Below are 12,369 nucleotides of genomic sequence, written 5' to 3'. Positions count from 1 at the left end.
TATAAAACCATTCAGGAGGGTAAATGATGTGTGGCTAAAATTTGGAATTAAGGTGGAATCACAGATTTAGTGGGCAGATGCCTGGACAGAAAAAACTGGATCTTTCATCCAGCCCTGCCACTGGCCAATTATGTGGCTCTAAGAGATATGAAGTATCTGATTTTCAAGATTCTTTTAACTTTTCACCACTCTGGGCTTTCTCTGTCCATTTGCCTAAATAATGGGGAGCAAAAGTCTTATATCCCATCATCTAAAATAAAAGAAATCAAAGGAATTGAAACATTCAAAAAGAGAAAAAATGCTCCATAAAAGTAGCATAGGCCAATATTCAAAAAGTTCTTCTGACTCTCCGCACAGTCCAGAAGGGCAGATGAATGAGTCAGTATTATATGAGTGAAAATTCAGGTTTTAAAATATTTATTTTGAGAGAGTGTGTGTGCCTGCAACCAGGGGAGGGGCAGAAAGAGAGGGAGAGAGAGAATCCCAAGTAGGGTCCACACTGTCAACACAGACCCCAATGAGAGGCTCAGTCTCACAACTGTGAGACCATGACTTGAACCAAAATCAAGAGGTGGGATGCTTAACTGACTGAGCCGCCCAAGCACACCAAGATTTATCTTTATGAGAAGAAACATTTTGAAAATATATGCCAAGGGAAATATAAGCAGTAATTAAACATTGACATGTGTGGTCATGATTATGAATGCTCTCAAACCATCTTCCTGTTTTCCTGAATAGCCTAACGTCTGGCTGTTCCCCACCTGCACCCATGCCCATCTCCATCTCCCCATCTCCGGCCATGCCAAATTCACTGGTGTTGTAAGAACATGGATCTTTATACACCTACTTCCCCTTCCATACCTGAAATGTCTAGCCTTATCTACTCCACTTGACACATTCCTTATAAGCTTTCTGGGTTCCATGTAAAACCATCTCCTTTGTGTAACCCACATGATCACCATCAAAAATTAATGGCCTCCTCTGCCCAGGCCTCCATAATCCTTAGAAGTCCCTTCATGCTTCCACTGCAGTCCAAATATATTGTCATTATATGTTGACTTACCCATCATCTCCACTGAATTGTGAAATTCTTGGGGATGAGGATGGATTATTTATCTCTTTACTCTAGTGCCTCACATGGTGACTGGCACTTAATTTTCCAGATATTGAAGGCAAACAGTGGTGTGATAGAGTTAAGTTGTACTATAGCTTGAACCATCTTGAGAGGTCTACTTTTTAATTTTTAGGAATTGTGTCAGCCAATATTGAAAATTATGTTATATAAGCTTACAATCCAGTATATTCAAAGCAAAAGTCATCATTTTCTAATTATGTTACACCATGTTCTTGTTATCTGTGCACCTGAGGTTATATCTGGATAAAGTATGATGGAAACACTATATAATCAGATACTGCTGCTTATCTCCCAAAATCATATTCAGTAAAGTCACATTGGTGGTTTGAAATTGGCCCATGGCAGGACTATTCACACAACAGAAATTGGCAAATGCTACAAATCAAGGCTTGGTTTATTGTTTTTTTGATTGTCTAGACTTAGCAAAGTGATGGAGAAAATATAAATAACACACACTAACTTAAGAGTGTTTGTAATCATTACATTGTGAATAACACACATACATACACTGAGCATTTGAAAACTATTAGACAATTCCACAAAGAAGACTCTCATGCCATTGATGAGCAAGTGAAATGCGATATATATCTTTCTTGTTTCCTGTTCATCTTATTCAATAAAGTGTCACCAGTATTCGTGTCAGAATGATCCTTGTTTGTTAATTATGAGCATATGGTGGCTACACATAGAAAAGTTTCACAAACTTAAATAAAAGCATTTTGTGAAATGTAATTCACTATGTAGAATTTACAATAAAGAGTACTATATATTTTATTATTTGTAAATTTCATGCTACACATTCTTTATAAATCACTAAAATCTATAATGAACTAATGAGTGCATATGAATGCACTTATTCTCTTACTCTACCCCACTGCTAGAGATCCTATTGTTAAATATCTACCAGCATATCACTGAATTCAGAGAAGAGCAACATCCAGAGAAGACTGGAGTAATCAGAGAGGGAGGTAATGTAGAGAGAAGTAGCATAATATTTCCATCAGGAGGAGCAGCAGGAGCAAACACGCAGAAGTGGGAAAACCCTGATCTGTGCAGGACACAGTGAGTCCAGGCTACTGAGACAGAGGCGGTGGTTGGGAGCTGCTGGACAGGCTGGGAAGGAACAAGTTCCGGAAGTCAATGCAAATGAGGCAGAGAGGCCAGATTTGATTTAGCAGGCAATAGGGAGCCACCTCTGACTCTTCAGAAGGGGAGCGATGAGAAGTAAGCAGTGATTTAGGAGGATTAATAGGGCCACAGTGTTCAGGACGGATTGGAAGAGGAAGAGACTGGCCCAGTCCCTCCGGAAAGCAGAACAGAGGCTCTGTAGGAATTCAAGACTGAAGAGATGAGGTAATGCGGCACTTTGCCTCTGTTCTCCATCCACTTCTCTCTTCCTTTCCCTCTGCCAAGCTCAGCCACATCCCCCTCCCCTGAGATCCCCTCCAGCAGCCCTTTTCTCTGGGGTCTATGATTAATTCTCTCTTAAAAGTATCTGGTGATAGATCCAAGGGGCATTTCATAAATTCTGCCTCATTACGTGAAGCCTAGTTTAAAAACTTCCTTCTGTCTAGATCAATTATGAAATAATAAAATCTGACCTGAACCTAAGCCTGAATCTTTTTTTTCTCTGAGAAATTGATTCAGCCATGCTCAAAAAGTCCTAAGAATGAGAGAATTTGACTTTGCAGTTATAGAAGCCCAAGCAATAAGTAGCTAAATCAACATTATTAAATGCTTTTCAAAATCAGGTATATAGATGTTTTCTCTATTGACTCTCCATATTTGTGTGTCTTGCTCTAACATACATGCACACACTCACCCACAAGCACAGATTCCCAGTATTTAGCAATGCAAGTTGGCTTCATATGGTGTTGCTATTCCTATTAGCCAGGACTACTGAGAAGGAGGAATGTGCAAAAATGGTGATAAAACAAAACAAAAAAAAATCCACCATATGCAATCTTTTCAAGGATGCTGGTTGCTTTTAAGGCCACTGTATGGCACCTAAATCATGGTCTTGTTCACAAATCAAATAATCCCATCCATCATGCCACCTGAGGTGAGAACAATGTCTGACTCACAATTCCCAATATGGTGCCATATTGGGTCAAACACTGATGTAATGGTCTTTGGGTAATGAGGTTGGAGTGGCTGTGATGGTGCTGTTGTGATATACACAGATCTTTGACTTGATGTTCTCCAATCTCAATGTTGACCTGTCCCTATTTGCCAAGTGTCATAGTTGAGAAGGCCCAGAAATGATGCTCTAACTGTAGTCATAGTCATATCTATATTTTTTCTTTAAAATATAATCTATTGGAAAAAATAATATGTCACAGGTTTTTGCCCCACATTTCCTTGTCCTTCTAGAAGTTAGTAGCATAGGCTCTTGAACACATTCTTATGCATGTGCACACATAAGATATTTCTATCCAGCCTTCAAAATGCCAACCCCTAAAACATGTCTACCCAAATTCCTCAGACACTTGTAACTGCTGCTTTCCTACATCATTCCTCTTAGTTCCCTGAGGACAACCCAAATAGCCTCAGCTCCCTAATTTTTCTCCCTACCAAGGACAAAAATAAAAAGTCAAAATACCAAAAATTTCTAGGAGCTAAGTCAGCTTCTTATCATGGGTGACGTCCATGCTAGGCCCTGTCTGACATCTAACACTCAGTTGCATGCTAAGTCTAAGGCATGCTGGTGCTACACTTAGTAAATGGAAATCTGTTGATCCATGGCAATCAGTCAGCACTTTTTTACACTGACCTAAGCACTTGGAAAAATCAAAAAGTGTAAGGGCTGTTGTCCACTTTCAGAGAGAAAGAACTAATGTGCAAAACCATTTGAGAATACTTCAGTCCCAGGGTGTCTGGATGGCTCAATCAGTTGAAACTCCAACTTTTGATTTTGGCTCAGGTGATGATACCAGGGTTGTGGGATTGAGCCCCATGTGTGAGGCTCTGCACTGGGCATACAGCCTGCTTAAGATTCTCTCTCTCTCTCTCTCTCTCTCTCTCTTTCTCTCTCTCTTTTCCACTACTCCTCCCCCATTCATGTTCTCTTTATCTCTGTGTCTCTAAAAGAAAAAGAAAAAGAACAAATGAAAGAAAGAAAGAAGAAAGGTAATAAAAAGAAAGAAAGGAAAAACAAAAGAAAAAAGTATTTCAGGGGCGCCTGGGTGGCTCAGTCGGTTAAGCCCCCGACTTCGGCTCAGGTCAGATCTCACGTTTGTGGGTTCGAGCCCCGCGTCAGGCTCTGTGCTGACAGCCAGCTCAGAGCCTGGAGCCTGCTTCCAGTTCTGTGTTTCCTTCTCTCTCTGCCCCTCCCCCTCTCATGCTCTGTCTCTTTTTGTATCAAAATAAATAAAACATTAAAAAAAAAGTTTAAAAAAAAAGAAAAAAGAAAAAAATATTTCAGTGCCAAATTGGGTGTTACTGGCTATAAGAGATGGCTCAGTATTGTCAAAAAGTGCGAAATCCAGAGTTAGAAAATGTGGGCTCTTTCAACCTTTTCCCTTACCCCATGCAACACACAGACTGCCCCCAGACACTCTCTCTTTATTCAAAAATCCATCCGTTAAGGTTATCATCTACTCTAAGGAGATTAGCAAATTGAGTACACAGGACCCTGACTGCTAACAAGGGCCTAAAACTGAAGCACGGGAATTTGATTGGGTTGTCCTGCTTTGGGTTGAGTTGTTAGTTTATTTATTTTAATTTACTCTCACAAAGTCCTATGCTTCTTTGAATTTGTGACACAAATGTCTTGTGAAAACAACCATCTCTGTAGTTCTGTAATATCGAAGATCCTCATCAATGAAGTTTTAGAGTCCAAGGAGTATATGAGGTTAGAAAGTTAATTCATCAGTTCCCGCTGCCTCTAGAGTCATATTATTTAAAACAAAAAAAAGAGACTACAATCCCTCTGTTTTCTTTTTTAAGGTTTCTATTTTAATTCCAATCTAGTTAATATACAGTGTTATATTAATTTCAGATGTACAATATTCTATACATTATTCAGTGCTCATGATGATAAGTGTCAACTTTAATCACCCATCCCCCACTCACCTCCTCTCTGCTAAACATCAGTTTGTTCTCTCAATTATTTTATAGTCTGTCACTGCTTGGTGTTGAGAAGTAGACCCTTGTGACTCATCTTTATTTTGCTTACTATGGATCAAGCTCATTTTCTTTTCAGATATTTTTAAAAGGAGTTATTTTTTCATTCATTTGCATTCATTCAACAAACATTTACTAAATTCCAACTCTATGCCAGCACTGTCTTACACATATCTCCAGGAATCCTGCTGTATGTAATTCAACAAAAGAGATTAAGTCCCTCCCAGTGCCCAGGAACTAGAGAAAAAATGAAGAGGAGGTATAGTCCCTAGTGTCTCCTGTGTAAGCATACAACTTACATAGGAATATCACACAACTAAGGAGTCCGTGTGCATCACATAAGCTCTTTTAACTAGTAAATGAACACAACTACAAGAAAATAACATGAACGGACTTCATTTACTGAATCGTTACTTTTTCTTCAGGTACTCTGAGACATGGCTATCTCAGAATTTTGAAAGATGTGCGTTTCCTTATCTAATATATAAAGATTTATTTCTTTAATGTTTATTTATTTATTTTGAGAAAGAGAGAGAGCAGGGGAGGGGCAAAGAGAGAATCTTAAGCAGGCTCTGCACAATCGGTGCAGGAGCCCAACACAGGGCTCGATCTCACATTGTGATATCATGACATGGGACAAGATCAAGAGTTGGATGTTTAACGAACTGAACCATCCAGGACCCCCACCCCATCTAATATTTAAGAGATCATACATACTCCTCATGTACATCTTCGATCTTCACACCACGTAGGGGCCACTGACTGTGCCAGAGAGATCTCTGTGCTCCCCCATCCTATAGACATTTTTCATTATTTGGGAGGGGTACCCCCAGGAGAGGCTGCAGATGTATCAGAACAGTTCCAAGTATTGGCCTCATCCATAGCCAGGCCAGGTTTAGGCAAGAATATTTCATCGCTTCAAATGTTTTACTGTTTGGGCTCCTGGGTGGCTCAGTCAGTTAACATCCGACTTTGGCTTAGGTCATGATCTCACAGCTTTTGAGTTCGAGCCCTGTGTCAGGCTCTGTGCTGACAGCTCAGAGCCTGGACCCTGCTTCAGATTCTGTGTCTCCCTCTCTCTCTGCCTCTCGCCTGCTCACACTCTGTCTGTCTCTCAAAAATGAATAAACATCAAAAAAAATTTTTAAATAGTTTTACTGTCTATCACAAAATATGGTGGAGAAAAATGCAGGTAGAAAATCCAGGAACTATCATCCTAGCTATACCAGGAATGGTATGACACATCCCTCTGCCTCAAATCAGAGCTCTGCCTATGGTTATATGTGACTTTCATAAAAGAATTTGTAGAAGAAAATAAAGAAAGAAAATGTGATGAACCAAGAGCACACCTTGATGAAGACATGTAGTCCCCAGTTAGATACTCAGAACAAGTAAATCGCTGGGGCAGGTTAATATGAAGACAAAGGTGACATGCTATTCTCACATAGTTACCACCTACACATTTTGTCAAGAGTTCTATAAACAACATAGGAAAGTGCACACAGTAATCCATTGCCACAAAATGACCACCCCTCATGCTCTACACTACTTCATTGAAGGATGCCCATCCTGCATGGCCTGACACCTATCCTACTCATAACAGTCACCATGTTGAGTATCTATCATGTGCCAAGCATTTTGCATACAGCATTCCTTTTTTAAAATGTTTTTATTTATATATTTTCAGAGGCAGAAAGAGCACAAGCTGGGGAGGGGCAGAGAGAGAGGAAGAATCCCAAGCAGGATGCTGTCAGTGCAGAGCCCGATGCAAGGCTCAAACTCACAAGCCATGAGATCATGACCTGAGCCAAAATCAAGAGTCAGGTGCTTAACATTCCTAGCCACACCACAGTTCTGCAAGTTAAATGTGACTATTCTCATGACCAGAAAATACATTGAATCTTAGAGAGACTTAGGGTCCTATAGTTGGTCTGACAAGCTGCAGAGCCTTTGTTCTTCTGGTGATGCTATGCTTCCTCTGGTGATGTCTCTGGCACTTGACTTAGGGAACAAATATATTAAAATTCAGTAGAAATTTACTCTCAGCAGCCAGATAAGTAAAAAGACATAACCTCAAGCTAAAAACTTCAAAAGGTGAAACCCAAGTATAAAAATAGGGAATTCTTGTCATCTTTTCACCCTTGAAATAGAGCTACTGAGTTGACAGAATACTGAAAATCTTATTATACCTTTTGAATTAAGGAGAGGTGGATGAAGTGGGTATGTTTACCTTTCTCTTGCTGGGTGGGAGTAAATGAGGCATGAAAAAGAGGGGTTGATACAGTAATAAACCTACATTGGCCTTCCCTGTTGGAAGATAAACTCTTGGGACTGCTCTGAATTGGCCAGGGTCCCCAGGACAGGAGAATACACAGCTACCCAGGAAGTGCATGGTGGTAGAAGACATTAAACAAAATGGGCATAGCTCCAGGTGACTCTTCCTCGAAGCTCTCAGACCCTCATACAGAGAAGTGGATGGAATGCAATTCTCAACCTCTCAGACCTAGATAAATAGTGAAGATACACAACTATCATATACAGAAGGGGAAAGAGCTAAGCCAAAATCCCCTACAGGTATCAGAGCAATTAGAATCAGAACAAGTATCAGAGCAAACCACTCACATCAAGTGTTGTGTGCAAGCTACAACAACAAGAACACAAAATCCAGGAGAGGTCTCAGCATGGAAGAAACATAATCCAAGGGACAGATCAAAGTGCTGATGCTTCATACTCTAGAAAAGTCTAATAAGAATCCCAACTAAATTTTTAAAAATAGCTTAAAGACCGAATAATAAAACAGTGAAATAAGATGTTGGCAGGTCTAAGAGAAAACTTCGAGGTAAAAACAATATTATTCAAGAACTAAATAAATGAATGGATGGATGAATGAATGAATGAATGAATGAATAAGAAAGAAACAGTGTGGAAAAGGACAGTTGTAGTTGAAAGCCAAAGGTTTAACATATAAAAGAGCTCAATAATCTTAGCAAATGCAGTAAAAGTTATAATGAGAGAAAATCAATTGGAATATAATAGAGAAGAGAGGAAAGACAATTCAACATATGGATAACATAGGTAACTGCTTTTCTCTAAGTTTGAGAATGCAACAAAAAGGCCAGGAGAAAATGACATATAAAATAGGGGAAATTTTCCCTAAAATGACAGAATTGAATATCGGATTTATTTGAACCTTCTGTGGAACATGGCACAGTGATTTGTTTAATATGAAAACAATCATGTAAATAGATCAAGATTATAAGAAGCAGTTTCAGTCACAGATAATTGCAGGCAAGGCTCTACTCAACATCCCCAAAACCCCAAGCCATCCTCAATGGAGGTTCTGTGCAAAGCTGTGCTTGAACCGGCAGGCCAGAGAAGGGGACAAAACCAAGGCTCAGCAATCCCTCAACTTAGACCTGACAATGAGAGGAGGTGCAGAGGATCTAAACTATCCAGAGCTTCACAGTACAATGGAATTTTATCACTCAGTTGTAAGTGATAATAAAACCAAACCAAACTGGCTACACTAAAAGTATGAATGTACTGGCTCACATAACTAAAACCCTGGGGGATGTTGGCTTCAGGTGCAGTTGGCTCCAGGATCTCAAACCATGTCTTTCTCTAGCTCTCAACTCTGCTTTTTTCTGTGTAGGCTCCATTCTTAGGCAAATGTTTGCCTCATGGTGGAGGTAAGAAGATTGTCTGCTGGTTTACATCTACAGAAACAAGTCCAGCAGAAAGATAAAGACTTATTTCTAGTTGTTTAATCAAGAACTGGATCTCTTTAGATCTGACTGGATCACATGCCCAGTGCTGAACAAAGCCCTGTGGCCATGAGGGCTTAATACCCTAATTATCTCTATCTGAGGCAGGTAGGGTCTGCTCTACTCATGATATATAAAGTCAGAATGGAGAATGGGTGTTATCTAAAGTAATCTGAGGGGTTAAAAGAAAAAACAGATGTTGGGGAAGCAAAAATAACATAGGTGGACTATACTGAAGTCATGGGTACCTACCTTCTCACACACTTAAAACAATAACAAGTAAAGAAGTACACATTAATATGATACAAACCAAAGACCCAAAGCATAAGAGACAAGGTAGAAAAAGACCATTATTTCAGTAGAAGTACTATAATGCCTGAAGTTTCCATATATCTGCCACTGACATTATCACTTTATAAAACAAGCCATGCCTCTTTTGTCACAAGAGTGTTGCAGTGGGCATAATACCAATAGAGTGAACTAGAAACAGTTTCTTTGTTTTAACAGCTCCTCCTATAAAATAGGCAAAATGTGGAAGATCACATATTGAGGAATGGCGAGCAGATTTAAAGACAGGGAGCTGGGGTGCCTGGGTGGCTCAGTTAGTTAGTGTTAAGATTATTTGACATAGAGGGGCACCTGGGTGGCTCAGTCGGTTAAGTGTCCGGCTTCAGCTCAGGTCATGATCTCACAGTTCGTGAGTTTGAGCCCCATGTCAGGCTCTGTGCTGACAGATAGCTCAGAGCCTGAAGCCTGCTTCAGATTCTGTACCTCCCTCTCTCTCTGACCCTCCCCTGCTCACGCTGTCTCTCTCTATATCTCAAAAATACATAAAAAACATTAAAAATTAAAAAAAAAAGACAGGGAGCTAATGAGAATGGACATTCATAGAACATTGAGGCATTCATTTCATAAGCACTTGCTGAGTGCCAGGCAGCCCTCCACATCCTGGAGATATAGTCAGCCTTTCAAAAACCCTATCTTACAGAGAAGGAGCCTGAAGTCCAGAGCAGAAAAGGAACATAACCAAGGTCAGGGAACTGACAATGGCTATCATCAGAGTGTTCACCTGGAGTTGTGAAAAGAACATGAACTTGGGGTTCATTAGACCAAGTTCCAATCCAGGTTCTGTCATCAACTGACTGCAATGAGCCCACCCACCTCCACCTTCTCCAGATCACATGCTTTATGGCTGCCTCAAGGAGTGAATCAGGTGAGCCATGCTGCCTCTGTAGACATCTGCTTTGTGAGCTCAGGAATATTTCACGGAGTTGTTTCCCTAGACAGGTTTATGGCTGGTCTTGGCTCAGTGCCTTAAAAACACTCATCATGTGATGAAACAAGAATGTCATCCTGCCGACTATCAATAAACCAGTATCGGCATTCCCACCCCCTCCCCAACACCACCCCTGATGCATTCTCTCCCCGCTCTAGCCCACTCTCTCCCCACACCCCAAAGATATCCAAATCATCTCATTAGAAGATTACATCCAAGAAGATTAGTTGCTCCTGATCCAAAGAGTGGCAGGAGCTCGTCCTTCTCGTCCTTACAGACACCTTTATGTTTTGTGTTAAAAGCTGGAGTTTGGAAATGAGCAAGAGCCAAGTCTAAAGGGGAAACAGGGAGCATATTTGAGTTCAGGCCAGAACACCCAGGATGTGGCCACTGGAGGATTGTAACGGATCCTAGAACAACAAGATCTCCAAAGTTCTTGCCTGAAAAAGCACAGAAAATACCTGAAACAGCCTGCCATCTGGATCCCAGTCCAGGTTACTCATCTTGGGCTTTCCCTGCCTACAGGAAGAGTGGGTTTCCCTAAAGAGGTTGCATTTGGGCCTGAATTTCTAGAATGTAGGGTGACATGGATGCCACTATGCTTAAATCTAACCATTGTCCTGAGGGCCAATGGGGAGGAGCAAGGTAGTTCAGTGAGACTTCGTAGTACTTTCTCATCTCCTCTGCAAAAATCACACCAACACTTTTCCACCAACTTACCTATCCCCTTGTCCAGGACATAGGCTATTCCAGGGATCAAGAAAAACATGATTTTTGAAGAAGTAGGCAAACATATAAAGAAGATAAAGCACAAAATGAGTGAAGGGAGCCAAAAGGAACCAATTTCCAGTTAGAAGATAAACACATCATGGGATGCACTGTCCAGTATGGTGACTATAGTTAATAATACTGTATTGTATATTTCAAACTTGCTAAGAGAGTAGATCTTAAAAGTTCTTGACACAGGAAAAAAATTATAACTGCGTGGTCATGGATGTTAACTAAGCTTATTGTGGTGATCATTTTGTGATAGATACAAACATCAAATCATTATGTTGTACATCTGAGACTAAATATGATGTCGGCCATCAATTATATTGTAATTAAAAATAAAAATAAGTAATCATGGGGAGCGCTTAGAAAATCATCACATACAAATGTTACTAGTAAACTGCATGCTGTTAATGTGATAATCACTAGAGACTTCTAGCTTCTTACTGGTTAATAAAGAATATCACTGTACATCTATATCTATTTATTTTTTCTAAATCTATATTTATTAAGTAGAATAATCAAATGTATTCTTACTTTCTTTTTTTATCAGTAGAGATATTCTGTGAACAGAAAAGCAATAATATTACACTTTTTAAAAATAGTTTATTGTCAAATTGGTTTCCATACAACACCCTGTGCTCTTCCCCATAAGTGCCCTCCACAATCACCACCACCTCTTTTCCCCCCTCCCACTTCCCCTTCAACCCTCAGTTCATTCTCAGCATTCAATAGTCTCTCAAGTTTTGCGTCCTTCTCTCTCCCCAACTCTGTTTCCCTCTTCCCCTCCCCCTGGTCCTCCATTAGGTTTCTGCTGTTTTCCTGTTAGACCTATAAGTGCAAACATATGGTTTCTGTCCTTCTCTGCCTGGCTTACCTCGCTTAGCATGACACCCTCAAGGTCCATCCACTTTCCTACAAATGGCCATATTTCATTCTTTCTCATTGCCATGTAGTACTCCATTGTGTATATATACCACATCTTCTTGATCCACTCATCAGGTGATGGACATTTCGGCTCTTTCTGTGTTTTGGCTATTGTTGACATTGCTGCTATGAACATTGGAATACATGTACTCCTATGCATCAGCATTTCTGTATCCCTTGGGTAAATCCCTAGCAGTGCTATTGCTGGGTCATAAGGGAGTTCTATGGATAGTTTTTTGAGGAACCTCCACACTCTTTTCCAGAGTGGCTGCACCAGTTTAGATTCCCACCAACAGTGTAGGAGGGTGCCCGTCTCTCCACACCCTCGCCAGCATCTATAGTCTCTTGATTCGTTCATTTTAGCCACTCTG

Source organism: Suricata suricatta, chromosome 10 (genome assembly GCF_006229205.1).
Source record: "Suricata suricatta isolate VVHF042 chromosome 10, meerkat_22Aug2017_6uvM2_HiC, whole genome shotgun sequence".
Taxonomy (NCBI): domain Eukaryota; kingdom Metazoa; phylum Chordata; class Mammalia; order Carnivora; family Herpestidae; genus Suricata; species Suricata suricatta.
This window is presented reverse-complemented; position numbering follows the sequence as displayed.